The sequence below is a fragment of the Cricetulus griseus genome, chromosome 2, assembly GCF_003668045.3.
Source record: "Cricetulus griseus strain 17A/GY chromosome 2, alternate assembly CriGri-PICRH-1.0, whole genome shotgun sequence".
NCBI classification, from domain to species: domain Eukaryota; kingdom Metazoa; phylum Chordata; class Mammalia; order Rodentia; family Cricetidae; genus Cricetulus; species Cricetulus griseus.
The window spans coordinates 374,544,664-374,563,834 of NC_048595.1; the positions used below are offsets into that span (position 1 = coordinate 374,544,664).

General features: G+C 43.3%; 1 protein-coding gene and 1 non-coding gene across 16 annotated transcripts in view; both read right to left on the reverse strand.

Annotated features, from left to right (window-relative positions):
* The window catches only part of Rbfox2 (RNA binding fox-1 homolog 2), a 249,525-nt gene that overhangs the window by 210,522 nt on the left and 19,832 nt on the right, over window positions 1-19,171 (reverse strand). The window lies entirely within an intron of this gene.
* On the reverse strand, window positions 17,230-17,334 carry LOC113830762. Its single transcript, XR_003483091.1, has one exon. It is a non-coding gene; the product is annotated as a U6 spliceosomal RNA (small nuclear RNA).

Consider the following 19,171-nt stretch of genomic DNA (forward strand, 5'->3'; position numbering starts at 1 on the left):
GCCTTTAATCTAGCATTCAGGAGGCAGAGGTAAGCGGTTCTGTGAGTTCAAGGCCAGCTTGGTATATAGAACAAGTTCAAGAACAGGAGAGAAACCTTGCCTCAACTCCCACCCCCAAAAAAGATAATTTTAGATTGTGATTAAGGTTAAATGATAGCAGACAGAGTGACAGCATAATGTCACAGTAGTTAATAATAGTGGTAGACTCATTTGAGTCCTTAAGGCCAAATCAAGAACAAGACACCTTGCCAAGCACCTTTTCACACACTTGGTATACAACGAATAGTTTGGTTTTGGGGTTTTTGTTTGCTTTTTTTTAAAGACAGGGTTTCTCTACAAAGCCCTGGCTGTCCTGGAACTCACAACATAGACCAGGCTGGCCTCAAGCTCAGAGATCCACCTGCCTCTGTCTTCTGAGTACTGGGACTAAAGGTGTGCACCACCAGGCCTGGCTCATAATATTTTTAATAAATTAATTTTTAAAATATGAAGGAGAAAGTAGGACTTTCTAACTGGTAGCAGTAACCACAGCCAACAAAAAGCCAAGACCATGAAGCCTGAGTTGTTCCTATCACCAATGGGATTGTAGGCAAATCCTTCTCTGTAAGACAGGCAGACAAGCAAACAGGGCTTGTATCACACACAGAGGTACCATGAAGTGCAGATAGGGACCTCACAAAACTGAAGTGAAAGGTTGCTATCTACACAACTGCAGACTACGCCACATACTGCCAGAAGCCAGAAGCTGAATGTCACCAGGCATGGAAGCACACACTTTTAATCTCAGCATTCAGGGGGTGAAGACAAAAATAACAGAAGGTTTAAGGCCAGCCTCAGATACACAGTAAATTCAAGACCAGCCTGAACTACAAGAGACCCTACCTCAAAGTTCCTTGCTATATTCCATGTGAAGTATGTAAGTCTGTGTGCACAGAAAGAAAAAGAAAAAAAAATCAGGATTTCACATGCCCTTTCCCCAGTATTAATATGATAAATCCAATATTTTCCAAATGTTGTTTGTCAAGGCTGGGGATGTAGCTGAGTTGATAAGGGTGCTTCTCTACCCATCTGTGGTCCTGGGCACAGCACAGTGCTGGTCACACACAGCACTACATAAACTTGGTCTGGTAGAGCATGCTTACAATCCCAGCACTCAGTAAGTGGAGGCAGGAGGATTTTGAGGTTACCCTTAGGAGCTAGTGAGTTCAAAACAATCCTGAACTACAGGAGACCTGTCCTTAAAATGAAATATGGTTAGTCAAATACAATCCCACATGCAGGAGTCAACCCACTACCATACAGCCTGCTCCTCTAGCACACATCATCCCTAAATTCTTCCTAGTTCTAAGAGTCTAAGCTCTAAACAGCTTTTGAACAAAAGACAGCAAGGAGATAACAGGGCTAGAGAACAAAGAAACAACAGTCCCCTCCCAAATGATCTGATGAGACCACAGGAAAGTCGTTATCACTGTTCCACAGGCAGCAAAGGTGTCACCAGAAAAGCTCTATCCTGGACAGTTAGGATTTTGTCCACCTGTGCTCAACAGGCAGGTACCCTAGGTAATCAGGTGTTTAAACAGGTACAACCCATGTACACAGACAAGCACCCTGCCCAGGACAATGAGGAAATCAGTTACACTTAAGACTGGTAAGTGGCCCCAGACACAGCAGGACTATGATATAAACAGTGGGATGGAGAAGAGTGAATGAATAATTCAGATATCTGATTCACTTAATAAAGTCCTGTCATGAGCAAGCTGAGCTGCATGGCCTGTGCACTGAGCTCCCTCGTGTAAAAGCTACGAAACTGGTGTCTGAATGGACAGCCAACTGTACCTGTGGTGAGGGTGGGAGAAGTTTCTTTTCCTGAGTGCTAACTCATCATAAATGACCAAACCCGAAAGTAAGCAGTGCTCACATGCTGCGTTATTCACATTCACCTTCTAAGAATGCCTCCAGGGAGCATGTGTCTTTAAGCACAGCACACCAGAGGCAGAGGCTGGGATCTGAGCTCAAGTCCAGCCAAAGTAAAGAGTAAGACTGTCTCAAAACAAACCCAACAATAAAACAACAACAAAACCATAAAAGAAAGATCTATCAGCCAGAAGAGCTAAAAGTATAGGCACTTCTCCCAACCTTTTCCACTACTACCCCACGGGGGAAGCAAGGTCAAAGCACTTCTCTGAAAGCTGGCAATGCCAACCTCTGGCCTGTTGAGGAAATAGATCCAATTACAGCCAGAGATTAGCCAGCCATCATTAACTCTTAGGACTGATGAGTGGGGTATATGCTTGTTCCCTAACTAGAACTAATAAATAAATTTAAAAAAAAAAGATTTCTCTCTAAAAGCTCCCTCCTCAAAAGTTCTTTCTCTAAAAGCGCGCTTCAAGTTCTCTTAAAATCTAAAAGTTCCTTCTAAAAATTCTCTCAAGGTTCCTAAAAAGTCTCCCAAAATTCCTTCTTCTAAAAGTTATCCTGAAGGCCTCACCCTCCCTGGGGAGCAGAAAGGATATATGATATGTAGGGTTTTAGGAGGGGAGGAAGAGGGAACTGGAATTGACATGTAAAACAATCTTGTTTCTAATTCAAATAAAAAAAAAAAAAGTTCTGGGGCTGGAGAGATGGCTCAGAGGTTAAGAGCACTGGCTCCTCTTCCAGAGGTCCTGAGTTCAATTCCCAGCAACCACATGGTGGCTCACAACTATCCGTTATGAGATCAGGTGCCCTCTTCTGGTGTGCAGTTATACATAGAAGCAGAATGTTGTATACATAATAAATAAGTAAATAAATAAAATCTTCAAAAAAAAACTTTAAAAAAAAAGTTCTGTGGTCTTCTCTTAAAATAAATAAATAAAAAATAAAAACCTAGTACATAAATGAACTTTCAGTTTTGTTTGTTAATGACAACAGGGGAATATCTAAATGGTTCAAGTGTTTCAATTTCCTGAAGCTGTAATACTGACTAATGCTGATAACTCTTTCCATCTTGCATCTGTGAAATGCTACTTGTTAACAACACACCAAGCACGCACTGGCTTCTGAATGCCACAACATTAATGTCACACTGTTGCAACAATCAAGAATGAAGAACATACCTGGTGTACTTCGAATCCTAAGGCTCTAAAGAGACAGAAATTCTAAAGCAAAGACCAGACCCTAACTATTGCACTAGCTAAGCAGCAGGAAATGTGTCTTGTCAAGCAATTAATGCCACAAATAAATGTACTTAGTGTGAGCTCATCCTTTTAACAACCATTTTGAAAATTAACCTGATTTCCCAAAGTTATCAACAGCCATAAAGAACTTCTCAAAATTCAAAGCCTGGGAAATATTTCAGCCCTAAAAGCAAAGAAGAAATAGCATTAAAATGGAAAAGTAATTAAATAAAACCGTCCAGTGATAACAAAATTCTCCTATTTACATCCATCCAACCTCTAGGGAATTAATCTGCCAATCCATTATACCCAGTCGAACACAACATCAGTGACTATCCACAGAACCCTCTAGAGAAGACAAAAGATGGAAACTTATTCAACCTGTGTTACACATCAGGATCCAAGGTCCATAGGGCAAACTCCAAAAAGTCTCAGACAGAAAAGGGCCCCAGATTTCCAGATGTTTAATGGCTGCTGCACCTAGAAATGAGATAATACAGTCTTGCCTGCTCTTTCTTTGTCCAAAAACAAAAAACAAAACAAAAGAAAACAAAAAACACTGTTGACCACTTTTAACATACCAGAAAATGGATGACAACTTTCCCAAAACAAAATAAAATTAATTCTGTTCATGTGGTGATGTTGGGACAATGGTATTTTTTTTTCTTCTTTTTAAAAACAGGGTCTCATGTAGTCCAGTCTTCAAATGACCTCGAACTTCTGATGCTCTGAGTGCTAGGATTATGGGTATTCATGACCATAACTGGTTTTGTGCAATGCTGGGGAATCAAACCCAGGACTTGTTTCATACACTGAAACAGGGCCCCACTATGTAACCCTAGCTGGCCTGAAACTGGACTTGTAGATCAGGTTGGAGATTAATCTGCCTCTGTCTCCCCAGTGTTGGTATTAAAGACTTGTGCACAGTAACCAAATAAAACACATCATTTACATTGAAAACCTGGAATGCATGTGTTCTATACAAAAGGAATCCTTATCTATCCAAGTATTCACCATCTAATTAAATATAGGGCTTACTGTTCACCAGGCACTATGCTAGAAACTAGGGGAAATGATCAAGCATAGCACTCACTCCCCCTGGAGGAACTCAATGTGGGTCATATATTAAAGTAAACAGGTATTTACAGCATGATCTGCTCTAGTCATGTGTCCAGAGCTTGGTCCCTAGTCAGTGGCACTGGAAGGTGACAGAACCTCTAAGTGGTGTTGTTAGGCTGGAGGTCTGGGGACAATACACACACACACACACACACACACACACACACACACACACACACACACAGCCATGAATGAGGCAAAAAGATCCCCACCAGAAGTCAGCACTTTTAAAAGCCCAATTGAAACACTGTACAAAGTGACCACTCAGAACACACACACACACACACACACACACACACACACACACACACACACAGCCATGAATGAGGCAAAAAGATCCCCACCAGAAGTCAGCACTTTTAAAAGCCCAATTGAAACACTGTACAAAGTGACCACTCAGAACACACACACACACACAGAGCCATGAATGAGGCAAAAAGATCCCCACCAGAAGTCAGCACTTTTAAAAGCCCAATTGAAACACTGTACAAAGTGACCACTCAGAACCTCTAAGCGGTGTTGTTAGGCTGGAGGTCTGGGGACAACACACACACACACACACACACACACACACACACACACACACACACACACACACACACACACACACACACACACACACAGAGCCATGAATGAGGCAAAAAGATCCCCACCAGAAGTCAGCACTTTTAAAAGCCCAATTGAAACACTGTACAAAGTGACCACTGGACTCAGGACATACCTACTGGACCCCCAACACTCATCAAGCACTGCCTCCCACTCCTCTCCACCAAAATGCCCCCAACCCAGTCTAGCCACTTGACTTCATGGACCTCCTACTGTGAGAACTTGAACCCCCCCATCCTCCCACCCCCCAGCACCCCCCACCCAGTGACTAACCCTAAATAAACCTGCCTTTTACTTTTTAATTCCGCTCAATTGAATGCATTGTGCCCGTGGAGAAGCCATTTTGGTGGCTGTAGCAGAAGGCAGTTAGGTCACTGGAAGTGTGTCCTCGACAGAGATAGAAGGAGCCTGGCCCTCTTTTCTCTCTTTACCGTCCACTGCCATGAGAGAACACTGAACAGGCCTCCTGTACCACACACTTGCAAAACAATGTTCTGACCACTACAAGCCCAAAGCAATAGGGCCAAGGAACCATGAATTTTTGACAGTTGATTATCTTGGATGACTTGCAACCACAATGGAAAGCTGACACAGAAAAAATCACAAGTACCACTGAAACACAGAAGGCAGGGTAAAACGGTCACTCTACGATCACTGTTGGTCAGGGACAGGAATCAAGAATGACAAAACTAGGAGTAAAAGGATAACTCAGGGGGCTGCAAACTGGGCAAATGGTGGCCCTGATCCCTGAGTTGCATGCCAACATAGTTTTTGTCACAAAAACATGAGGATCCTCAGTTTTATACAATGTTAAATCTTCAATAGCTAAAACAAAACAAAATACAGATATAAGCACACAGGACATAGGCAGACACAGCTCTCTAACTGCAAGTAAGCCAAAAAAAAAAAAAAAAGCAAATTGGAAATTGCCATCATATAGATACAGTTATACAAAGGTGCATTTGCCCAATCAGAGCATTCATAGTAACATAAAACAAAAGGCCTGCAGCAGATCTTTCGCTGAGAAGACTGAGAAAGCATGGCAGGCAGAGAGAGGGAACATTTTCAAAGGATATTGCCAAAGCAGCCAGCAGAATGGAGGTCCTGCAAGGATAAAGCAGCAGAAAGGAAAATTCACCAGGATTAGCCACAGGGTAAATGGTGATACTGATGAAAACAGTAGAAGCTGAGGTAAAAACCAGACTGTATCAGCTCAAGGGGACAGACAGCCACTGCAAGAAGGTGGCTGTAGAAGGGAGAAGAGTGAAAAGGAGCCAGAAGCGAACACAGTCATGAGACAAAACAGGCTGGTTTCGAGACAGGGTTTCTCTGTGTGGCTTTGGAGTCTATCCTGGCACTGGAGACCAGGGTGGCCTCGAACTGCGAGTGTTGGGATGAAAGGCGTGCGCCACCAACGCCCGGCCCAACAGGCTGGATTTTAAAACATTCTGTTCACAACTGATGAAACAATTAGAAAGATAAGTCAAAATCTAGGAGACCCCGGAGCATTTATTGCAGGAGAAGAAGGGACACAAACGAAGGAGGACACATTTGTTGGGCTGTGAATGATTCCTTGGGTAAAAGCACTTGCCAAGCAAGTGTTAAAAACAAGAATTCAAAACCCAAGATCCAAGTGAAAAGGGACAAAATGGCAGTTCTGGTCCAGGAAAGGCTGGAAACCATGAGGGCAGAAGGCAGACTGCTGTACTGATCTGGGCTGGGTTTACAAGGACCAAAGAGCTGTGTAAGCAAAGAGCAAACTAACAATTTAAACAAGCTGGAGAGGGGAACAAAGAGTAACAAAGACAAGAACACAGAGGCCAAAGCCTGGCATTTCTCAGTAACACTGGAGGCACAACGGCTTCAAGTGCCTGAAGCCAAGACTAGGCAGACTTAATGAGAGGACTCTGTAACCTTTTCAGAAATGAAGTAGCTCAAGCTGACAGAGCTAGGCCTTAAAATAGGTGGGAGGGGAAGACTACAGTCAGTAGAGCAGATGCTACATCTTCCCGGAGGCACTGGAGTCTCCAAACGTAATGGCCCACAGTCCAAAAGCCAGAAGTTGTTTGTTTTAAATGGGGAGAGGGTTGGTAAGACAAACAAGTGACATCAGAGTGTGAGACACCTGGGACTTTGTCCTGGGGCAGAGGGCACAGGGACATGCAATAGAGAAAGAAAGACAGGGGGAGAAGGCCCTCACCTCCCCTGACAGGAGCACCCAGAGGGGACAGGACTCTCTGAAAGAATCAGGGCTCAGTTAAAAGGAGCAGGACTGAGCCAGTGAAAAGTCTAAGAGTTTTGCTACACACACAAGAAAATGGACAGACCACAAGAGAAGGAGCCACTGAAGACCAACCAGGTCCAGAGGGAAAACTGAAGTGGGCTGGGCCTGAGATGGGAACACACAGGTACCTGAGCCGTACCTTCTGCTTGCTGAGAAGAGATGCATGCAGAGATGAGCCCTTGGGCCACTGCAAAGTTCTTAAGGATTGCTTTGTGTTTGTATTTCCTCTCTATTTTGCCAGATCAGACAAGACAACTCTCTAGATGGAGTCACTTATGATCTGGGTTGATTCAGGCTGCCAAGGCCTAACAGGTTTCTGACACTTTCAGCAGTAATGATTAACCAATAAATATCAAGTAAATAACTTTATTTCTTCAAAACTCAAGAAATTTGATGCCTTTAATGAAAAATAAAATAAATTAATCAATGTTACCGATCTATTAATATGGTATTATGTTCAGTTCTTCTGTACCAAGTGATATACTTACCATGTAACATACCTTTACTCTTCACAAATTTATGAGGTAGAAACTACTAGCAGCGCCTTACAAGTGAAGGCAGTGAGCTGCAGAAAAGTTAAGGAACTTGCCTGAAAGCCAGGTGGCTCTAAATGAGATTCTTGACCACTGAACTCTGCTTTTTGCTCACCTGCACAGGTGGTCATAGCCATCCATGTTCCCTCATCTACACAATTCAGAACACAGCTATCAAGGAGAACAAAGAAATCAAGGGCACTAGTATAAGAAAATTAAAAACAAAGACAGTGACCAGATAATGACCAAAGGGCCAGAGATGCAGCTCAGCTAATAGAGTGCCTGTCTGACACATACCAGGCCCTGGCCTCAACCCCGGCATCACACACACAGAGGCATGTCAGCCATGCCTGTGAACCCTGCACTTACTATTAGAGACAAGATCGGCAGTTCAAAACCCTACTCACTTCACAGAAAGTTGGAAGCCAGCCTGGGCTAAGTGAGACCATCTCAAAAGTGAAAAGAAAGGAAAGTGTGCACCCAAAATTCAATCTTAATAGCTAAATAGGGACAGAAATAACAAGAACACAGAGGACCCCCCCAAGTCAACCGCTTTTTAACTGTCATCTAAGGCAGAAATTCACATAGCCCTATCTCAGACTTAAGCTGAAGAAATAGTTACATTCTTTAGGAAGCACCTGGCTAAAACACAGTACACTGTAAAACATGAAGCCAAGCAGTTTGAATTGAATACTTGTTCTCCTAAAACTTGGACCTATCCTAACCCAACACTTTCCTCAGCACTCCAGTTAACCTTGTATTAAAGCTCTTTTCTGCCCTAAGCAGACAGCCATCTACTCTCAAGACTGCACCTCCTGGGCCACTTAACCTACAGCTCTTGCCTGTAACATAAGCTCCAGAAGTTTGGAGCTGAGTCCAAAACAAAACAGCTACTACAACAGGACACATGAACCCACCTCTGGATACAACTGTATCTCTGCCTTACGTATTCCTATACTCGTCACCTACACTGACTCAGCCTCACATGGAAATGAACACACCTCATCTCCCTACTTACTGTATTTCCAAGACCCTCAATCTCATTTAACAGAAATGTGATGCGCAAATAGATAATTCACTAGTACTCTTAACACAATTTACCTTGCAAAGTCCCAGCAGCATTATTAGGTAAACTGCAGACATGCATATGTGACGGTGGAACTAAATTCACCTTTGCCCTCCCCACTATAAAGTGTTTTTATAACAGACTGGAATTTGAGATCTCAAAATAAACAATAATTCCAAGTAATCCTGCGGGACTGACAGGTGAGGGTGAAGTGGGCTTCAGCCACTGCACTGGTTGAGGGTAGAATGGGCTTCAGCTACTGCGCTGACCATAAAAAGAAGCCAGTAAAATCCAGGCAGGCTTCAAAGCACATCACTGATACTCTGCTACTAGTCCATTCAAGAAGTGGTGCCTCATTCTCCTCCCATCAGGAGGAGCTAGATTTGCTTCTCACAGCACAGGCAGAAATGGAAACAGATCCACTACGGCAGCCAGACCCTCAGACAACTGAGGTCCAACCAACTGAACCTCATGAGAGACCCCAAGCTGCTATCAAATTTGTGACCAGAAGAAACTGTAGTTTGAAGCCAGTTGGCATAGGTGCCATTTGCCATTCACCAACAGACAGTTGATAGCAAGATGACACTACAGTCCACAGTGTCAGAAATCCCAAACCACTAAGAAAGGTTTGGGATCTTGGGGTCATTGCCTATATTACAGTGACTTCTACCAAAAAAGAGCTTTAGAAAGAAGGAAGGAAAGGGGGGAGGGGCTGGAGAGATGGCTCAGAGGTTAAGAGCACTGACTGCTCTTCCAGAGGTCCTGAGTTCAATTCCCAGCAACCACATGGTGGCTCACAACCATCCGTTATGAGATCTGGTGCCCTCTTCTGGTGTGCAGATATACATGGAAGCAGAATGTTGTATACATAATAAATAAATAAAATCTTAAAAAAAAAAAAAAGGAAGGAAAGGGAGGGGAGGGGAGGAGGAGGGAAGGAAGGAAGGAAGGAAGGAAGGAAGGAAGGAAGGAAGGAAAGAAGGAAGGAAAGAAGAGAAAAGAGCTTTCAAATATGAGAATCAGAAATATTGGACATTTATGCAAGTCAAATTTTTCTAGCAATCACATTAAAAAGGTAAAAAGAGGTGAGTCTAATTTAATAATACATTTTATTGAACCTAATATATCTAAAATATTGGAATTTCACTTTGATATAAAAACATGGTATTTTTAAAAAAGTGTAATGAAATATTTCACATAGTTTTTGTAGTAGTTCTTCAAAGACTATGTTTAACATTTACAGTGCATTTTAACACAGACCAGCCAGTTAAGGTCCTTGACAGTGAGCTGTGGCCAGCAGTGATGACCTGTACAGTGTCTGCTCTGCAGCTTGTTTCTCTTGCAGAAAGTGATATAATATGTAAAACACCAAACACCAAAAGGCTTCTTTCTCCTTTCTTGGCTTGGCCATCTCATTTACACAGGTTCCAAAGCTGGGGAAGACAGTGCTTAATTGTTTGTTGCAAGGAAAAGGAAGGACCCCCTTTGAAAAACCCAAAAGAAATGAATTCCCCCTATAAGTTACCAAAACCAAGGGCATAGAAAACACTGCCTGCAGTTTCTTTCATAAGCAGCTGCTACCCTCAGCCATCTACTACACACACTTTAGACACTAAGTCTAAAGCCAAGACGTGGTTTCATCTGAAGTAGAGGGTTATGAAGTAAATGGAAGGGTACCCAGGCATGGTGGCACACACCCTCAATTCCAGTACTTGAGAGGCAGAGGCACGTGGATCATTGTGAGATTGAGGCTGCCCTGGTCTACAGAGCATAGCCTGGAGTATGTAGAGACACCCTGTCTCAAATTAAAAAGTGGCAGGGGTGCTGCAGTTAAAGAGCACTGGCCACTCTTCCAGACAACCTGAGATTGATTCCCAGCACCCACATGATGGCTCACAGCCAGATGGGTTCCAATCCCAGGAGGATCCTATGCCTTCTTCCGGTCTTCCCAGGTATTGCATAAACAATGGTTCACAGACAAACATAAAAGACTCAAATACTTAAAAAAATAAATAAGCAAAATAAATAAATAATAAAAATAAGCCAAAAAAAGGGGGGCAGCAAAGGAAGCACATCTGGCTTCCTCCGGTGGACTCCTCTGCCACCCTCCCCTCCCACCAACGCTACCTCCTCGAATCCGTAATTGAAAGAAGGACCAACCAAACCTGAGTCCTTTAAGACACAGTGATCCCACTAAAAAATCTACTCTAGTATAACCAACTCACCCTTTTCCTCCTCCACCATTTCTAGATGGGGGGGGGGAGCCCAGCTGTGTGAGTCATCGCAGCCATCCCAAGAGGCCTGGGAACAGCTGCTATGAGGTAAACAGCAATGAGAACAAGAGGGAAAAGGAGGCTGAATTCATAGTTTATTACACATGATCCCACTCTAGCCTCACAAAAATTACTTTTGATTTTTTTTTCTCCCAAACCAATGTTTCTTCCCAATGTTTTCATTTCTCCCAATGTTTCTTCTCCCTTAAGATTCTTTTCCTAATGAAGGAAATGACAGATTCACAACCAAAGACCCCATGAAAGTACTAGCCAGTATGTGAGATCACTGCCTCCATGGATCCTCACAACACACAGTAGACCAGAGTCCACCAAGTGAGAAAAGAATGTTTTAATAGCATCTGCTAAAGCCAGACACCTCTAACTTAAGTAAAACTTTGAAAAGAAAAATATCCAGCTAGGGAAATGGGTTCTGTGGGTAAACTGTTTGCTGCACAAGTGTAAGGGACCTGAATCCAAGTCACCAGAACCCACACTGAGCAAGGAGTGGGAGCACAAGTCTGTAGTCCCAGCAGTCCCACTGGGAAGATGGGAGGCAAGAGACAGGAGGATCCCCAGAGGCTTGTGGACATGCTAGACTGGCCTTAGCAGTGGCAAAAATCACCAAGGATGCCCTATGTCAAACAAGGTGGAAGGTAAGGACTGATATGAAAGGCTGTCCATTGACTACCTTCACACTGTGGCACACACTTATCTACACCCACACATGTGGATGCATATGCATCTTACACACACACACACACACACACACACACACACACACACACACACACACACACACACACACACACACACACACGGGTGGAGAAAACACCAAGAAATAAATGTTCTTCTCTTGGGCCTCCCTTGACAAAGCTCTCCAAGCACTGTCAATTGAGAAAAAACACCAAGAAATAAAGGTTCTTCTCTTGGGCCTCCCTTGACAAAGCTCTCCAAGCACTGTCAATTGAGAAAGAAGATTCAGAAGTGTTTCTTTGGACAAGTACAAGCCCACCAGCCACAGTACCATTAATCCACTTTCCACCGTGCCCCCAAACTGGTCACACATCAATTTCAATTCCAGAAAGAAAAGTTGCTGTGCACAGGTCCTGATACACCACTAGAATGAACAGCAGTGCTCCAGAGAAGGTACCAACTATAAACAAGAACTCAGTGACAACAGACCTTTCCTGACATAGTGCACACTAACAGTGACTTGGTGGGTACCAGTTTATGAGACCCTGAGAACTAAGGAGCAATCGCTTCCACTGGCTCTCTTCACACAGATGGTAATCCTTCCAAGTCTCTGGTTTACAATTCAAATGAGTTTGAGCCACACTCCTTGGGTAGTCAGTCTAACATTCTTCAGTCACTACAGTAACATGATTGAAGTGGCCCAAAGTGGAGACACCAACCAAACCATCATGAGAATGGAAGAAAGGCTGCCTTTAGAAGAGATGTAGAGAGATTACTGAAAGCCAACGAAACCAGGTGTGGTAGCACACATTTCATCTCAGGAAGACCAGTTTAATCTACATGGCCAGTTTCAGGCCAACCAAGCTATCTCAAAATAAATAAATCAGAGAAAAGCCCCTTTCATCTCACCACCTATCATCAGTAACACTATTTCTAAGCAAGACACCAAATACTCTACACACTCTTTCCTCCTACTTTTTCTTTTTTCTCTACAGAATTTTATTTCTTCACGAATGTTATTTACTATGACATGATCTTATGAAACATTTTGCATTAACAAAGAGATTCAAGGAGGTCCTGCAAGCAGTGGATGGCAAACAGAGGGGAAGGAAACCAAAGAGGCGATTTCCAGGGTGAAGCAAAGTTATGTAGGATACCGGGTCTAAGATGAAGAATCTAAAAGTTATCCTGACATGGCAGTGCTGTACGCCTATAATCCCGACACCTGAGAAGTAGATGGTCAGGGGTACAAAGTCATCTTCAGTTATATTAAGAACTTTTGAGGCCAGCCTGGTCTTCATAAGCCCCTGTCCCAGAAAAATGGGAGAAAATAGCCACAGGATTTTTTTATTTGCATTAGGTAACATTCTTTGTCTTTCTCCCCTCTTTTGTTTCTTCTTTTCCCAGTCAGTGTCACCAAAATATTATTTATTAAGTTCCAGTTCAGTTTTATGTTAAATATAGCTCTACACCATATATCACCAACTCCAACTGATAGTGAATAAGGGATGAGTTTCCATACCATTACCAACTAAATCCTGAGCCCTCTCGGAATCCCTTTCCCACACTACCTTACACACAGCAAAGCCTCAGACAGGCCAGGTTCTAGTTCACACATGAGGGTAGGAATAAGACAAAGAGACTCAATCTAAATTACACAAATGAGGAATTGATGGAAGTGAGCCACACTCCAGCAGTGGAGAAGGAAAAAGCTTCCAACCATATCATGGAAGTTGTACAGAAGGGGTGATCTCTCCATGTGACAAAGGACCAGTGACAGAGCTAAAAAGTCAGAGCCACTTGAACTTTCATCCCTTCTCCTTCCGTATGCATTTCTGATGACCACAGAAAATTCCTCCAGTTAGGCAGGAAGAATCAATGCCACAGAAATCATTTTAACATGTCTAGTCACATTTTCAAGGGCAACTTGGGGAAGCCAACAAATGAAAACAGCCCAGGCCAGCTTCAGAGAGGCCCTCATGGCTGAAAAGGTAAAGAGAGTCTGTGAGAAGAAATTACCATTAGCTGAAAGGTATTCAACTCAAGTATGCACATGGTAACAACAGGATTTTTTTCCTACAGGTTTTTCAGTTTTCAGCCAAGATAACAAGGTAGTCATAATTAGAATCTAAGGGCAAAGCACAAATTGACCTTCTTTAAAGCCGTTGTTTTTGTTTGCTTGTTTGTGTGTGTGTGTGTTTTTTTTTTTCCTTTGGCTTATTTACTTCATTGTGTATTCATGAGCCTGGTATCCAGAGATCAGAAAAGGGTACTGGATCCCCTGGAACTGGAGTTAGAGATGACTGTAAGCCACCAAATGGGTGCTGGGAACTGAACTCAGGTCCTCAAGACCAGCTAGTGCTCTAAGCCATTGAGGCATTCCACCCGCCACAAACTAACCTTTTAAAAATTTAGAACTGATACAATAATCAATGCTTGAGCCAGTCCAATCCAAGGCCTACATGTAGACAGCCCAACACAAACTCACAAACCAACTAAAACATGAAATTGTATCCTTTTTTGTAAGTCAATTGTACAGTTCTCAAGTGTAAACTTTGTAAGTGACAGCATCATGTCACATCAAAAGGTTAAGACATCCCTGCAAGGAATTTGCCTTCTATACTGTGAGGCAGGAAGTACCTGGGTGCTCAGCAGACCAGGGAGCAATTAACACCCCTGCTCACAGTCCCACAGAAGATAGGCATTCACAAGACAAGGGCTAATTTTCATGAAAGCACATGTGAAACACCAACACACATAAATAATTATTAATTTTACAATATCTAAATGAAAGACTCGTGAAAGTCATAGATCCTAGGAAAATGATGAAACACCTGCCTGCATTTAAACGGATCTGAAAACAATAAATCAACAGCCTAACAACCCCTACACAGGCACCCAAGGACTTCACAGACCTGGCTTTAAATAAATGCTATGTATGTGCAACAAGAGGAAGACTTTGAAGCTCTGACTTTTGCATTTATGATGTTTATTCATAACCTTTGCCTTATACTTAACCTTGAGGAAAAAAGGAAGAAAACTGAAGAGGAAAAGAAGAAAGAAAAAGAAAGAAAGGGAGGAGGAGAAGCAAGAGGCAAGAAGCTGAGGGTGATGACTGAATAAAGGTGAACAAAGTGTTCTCATTCCTTAAAAAGTTCTCATGTTTCTTGGGCTCAGTGGTTCATGCCTGTAGTCCAGCACTTCAGAGGCTACAGCAGCAGGATTACCAGAAGTCTAGGCCAGCCTGGACTACTTAGTGAAACTGTCAAAAAGAAAAGAAAACAGAGAAAGACTCCTTGATCTCTTGCACAACCCTTAGCTGTGTCCACTAGGACACCCTACTCACCCCAGCTTTGGCTGTTTCTTCCCAGCAGCACACCTCCTGCCTGCAGGGCCTGAAGACCTTTACTGGGACTTGGTATTCTTTCACTCCCCACTGACAGTTCTTCTATTCATTTATCTCATTTACTACACAACAAATGTTTATTGAGTGACAACTGTGTTCCATTATAACTAGAGAAATGAAGAAAAGGCTAGTTCCTAGGCCCCTTCAGAAATTGCAGCCTAGGGAAATATTTTCAGTATTAAACTTCTTAGCATGACATATAAGAATGAAAAAAAAAAAATTGACAGGTATGGTGGCACACATCTTTGGTCCTAGCACTCGGGAGGCAGATCTCTGTAAGTTCGAGCCCAGCCTGGTCTACAAAGAGAGTTCCAAGATAGCCAGGGCTGTTACACAGAGAAATCCTGTCTCAAAAAAACAAAACAAAAACAAGAAGGGGAAAGAAAAAGAATGCAGAAGGCAAGGGTCAAGCATTCAGCTAAACAAAGCAAACTGCTAATATGGGGCACCTCTAAGGGATCAACAGAAATTGGAAGTGGTAGTCACTGTGACCAACAGCTTTGTAAATTAGAGTGTGGTGTGGAAGGGATATTTTTAAGAACGAATTTACATGTTAATTTGAAATTATAAACAAACTTTTCAGACTAGGTGTGGTGTGTGCCTGTAATCCAGCACTCAGGAGGCTGAGCCAAGAGGATCACAAGTCCAATACCAGTCCAGACTACAAAACAAGATTCCTTTTTAAAAATGTTTAAATTTAAAAAATGAAAGAAAGTAAAAAAAAAGAAACTTCAAGAAAAGTGGTATGTCTAGTTAACCTATTGTTCCTATGCCTCTCAAACACAATGCCCTGCAGGTAACTAGACTCCACAGCTGTCACCAGATGATGTGGCAAGGCTTACACAGCATAATGGAAGAAGAGAAAATGACATTCCATAAATTACTGCCTTGAATCATCACTGTTCTGTAAGTTAGTGCAGCTTCAACCTCCAAAGTACTGGACAGCCCTTCCCTGTGGGCCTGGGCCTGGGCCTCTTAGGATGTAATGCAGCAGCCCTGCCCTCTAGCCACTAGATGCCAGTATCTACATAACCAGCAAAGCCCAATGGTGGCCGGCCTCCAGCCCCTCCATCATCTCTACCTCCTCAACCTGATTTCAATGCTCAATCGTGTTTGTTCAACACTCAAACTGACAGACATATCCTCACGCTAGACTCTATTCTAGAGGTCTCCCTCACAGTCACCCCCCTTCTCCTGACCCTCAGAATCATCACTGCCCACACCTGCACCGCCCTGATCTCAGGCTCAGATCACAGGCTCTTTCTCACCTGCCCTTCTCTTCTCCAACCCCTTTAGCCCATACAAACCCACCTGCCTCAGCAGCAAATCAATGTTTGGTCCTGAGTAATGGCACTAGGCTACATTCATGGACTTTTAAGTCTGTTTGATAAACTTAAGAAACCTGGGGCTGGCAAGATGGCCCAACAGGTAAGGCCTAGGCTTGATCCCTAGAACCTATATAACAATGGAAGGGAAGAATTGATCCCACAAAGTTATCCTACCTACACAATGGCATGTGTGTCTACACACATCTATCATTCATACATACACAAATGATCCATATACACTAATAACAAATTTGGGGGGAAAAAATTTAAACCATCCAGACTCCAAGTCTAAGAGTTCCTCACAAGTCCTCACTATACAAGAGGAGCAGCTACTCGTCTTGTTTCTTTTGGGGTTTTCTTGTTGTTGCCGCTGCTGTTCTAATTTTTTAATTAGCATAAAAAGGGTTAGAGATAATTATGAAATTGGAAACAAAGTATGTTTTAGAAGGTCCTCCTCTCCCTCATGTTCCCAACTCCCCTGTCTCCCATCCCCTTATAACCTTCCTGCCCCATCTCTTTCTTTCATGTCATAAAAGTATACAACACAGAGCCTGAAGAGGTGCTCCCTGATTAAGAGCACTGGACCCTCTAGCAGAGGACTTAGGTTCAATTCCCAGCACCCACATGGCGGCTCACAACTGTGCAACTTCAGTCCCAAGGGAACCTACCCCTTCTTCTGGCCTCCACAGATACCAGGCATACAAGTAGTACACAGACATAGATGCAGGCAAAGCACCATACACATAAAAATAAATCCAATTTAAAAAAACATATGGAAAGACTCACAAATCTGCACGCTACCCATGCGCAGAGGCCATGCTCACCTTCTCTGTATTCCCATTTCAGTGTTAGGTGCTGCCCACAGGAGCACTGTTCTTAAATTTCTAAGGCAGGGTCTCGATACAGTGTGGCATTGTACTCAGTGACCCTCCTGCCTTACTCTCCCAAGTACAGGATTAGAAGTATCCACCATGGCTCTCAGATCCAGAGCAGCTATTTCCACAGTCTCTCTCCTGTCCAGCAAAAGCACTTGCCACCTACTATTCTCCCTTCCCCTAACCTCACATTCATGAGACACTTAAAAAAGGAGGAGGAGGAGGAAGAGAAGGAGGAGGAGGAGGAGGAAGAGGAGGAAAAGGAGAAGAAGGAGAAGAAGGAGAAGGAGAAGAAGGAGAAGAAGAAGAAGAAGGAGAAGAAGAAGAAGGAGAAGGAGAAGGAGAAGGAGGAGAAGGAGAAGGAGAAGGAGGAGAAGAAGGAGAAGAAGGAGAAGAAGAAGAAGAAGAAGAAGAAGAAGAAGAAGAAGAAGAAGAAGAAGAAGAAGAAGAAGAAGAAGAAGAAGAAGAAGAAGAAGACTACATGAGTTCCTGTTTCAAAAAACAAACAGAGTCACTTGGCCCCTACTGAATCCAAGGCAGAACACTTTTTACTAGCTTTTGTCTCATGAGGTAATTGAAGGGTAAGCAGCCTGGCAAAAGTTTTAGCAAATTAGAGCCAAATCCTTCTTAAAATGTGCTCTCAACTGCTTCTTGACCTAAAAGCTTCAACAGGAGTCTTAAAAGCAGCTCTAGTGAGCCATTTTTGGTAACACGTGAACAAATTATTTTTAGCTAGAAACTTTGTTTTTTTGTTTGTTTGTTTGTTTTTCGAGACAGGGTTTCTCTGTGGCTTTGGAGCCTATCCTGGCACTCACTCTGTAGACCAGGCTGGGCTCAAACTCACAGAGATCCATCCGCCTGCCACTGCCTCCCAAGTGCTGGGATTAAAGGTGTGCACCACCAACACCCAGCAGAAACACTGATTTCAATCCCTCTCTCATAACTCTGAGGCTCTGACCAGGTTCAGATCCAGCTTTGTTTTTTTCAGAATAGTTCTAAAGCATGGAACATTCAGCTCCAAAGGAACAGCTTTCTCTAAAGGGACAGACAGTCACAACATAATACCCAGGGCACATGGAAGCCATCCCTTGCCTCGATGCACCTACTCAGTGCACTATGGCAATGAAGCACTCAGCTCTTAAGGTTTCTCATAGTTTCTCAGGATTGAGCTGGCTGCAGCATCCCAGGCTACAAAATGCAAAGCCTATACCCGCATGGGACCAAGGGCTTTGCATGCATTAAATAAAAAGAACACAAAGTCCAAGCTGTTTCCACAGAGCAAACTGTGATTCCAAACCGAGGGAAAGTTTCTTCTATGATGATGACAGCCAAGAAAGAGGAGACAACACAAGAACACCTGCCACCATCTCCAGATGCAATGCAGAGGGTGGAAGCCAAGGCTTTGGGGGTACTACTGAACTCCAGGGCCAGCCCCAGTTTTCTATTCATAAACAAACACCACAGTGTCACTATACCAGCCCCACTACAGAACATACTCCTTGAGGGACAGGATAAGACAACCACACGCCGTTGGCTTTGTTAACACTGGCACAGGATGGTCAGGCAATGGCTGTCTTGAGGATGCCAAGACACTGTGGGAAATCCCCACCCTCAGCCCCTGACCCCAGTCTTGCAAGCTCTGTCCAAAAACATGCCATTGCTTCTGTCTACAACAGACTGCTCCTTTCTCTCCCTCTCAAATGTTCACCAATACGTTCTTCAGAACTCTCCACCCCACTCCTGTGCTTTCTCCTGTCAGGTCACAGAAGCTCCTCCATTTACCATCAGTTCAGCTTTGGGAACAAAAGGCTGCTCCCAAGTCCACTTGCCCAT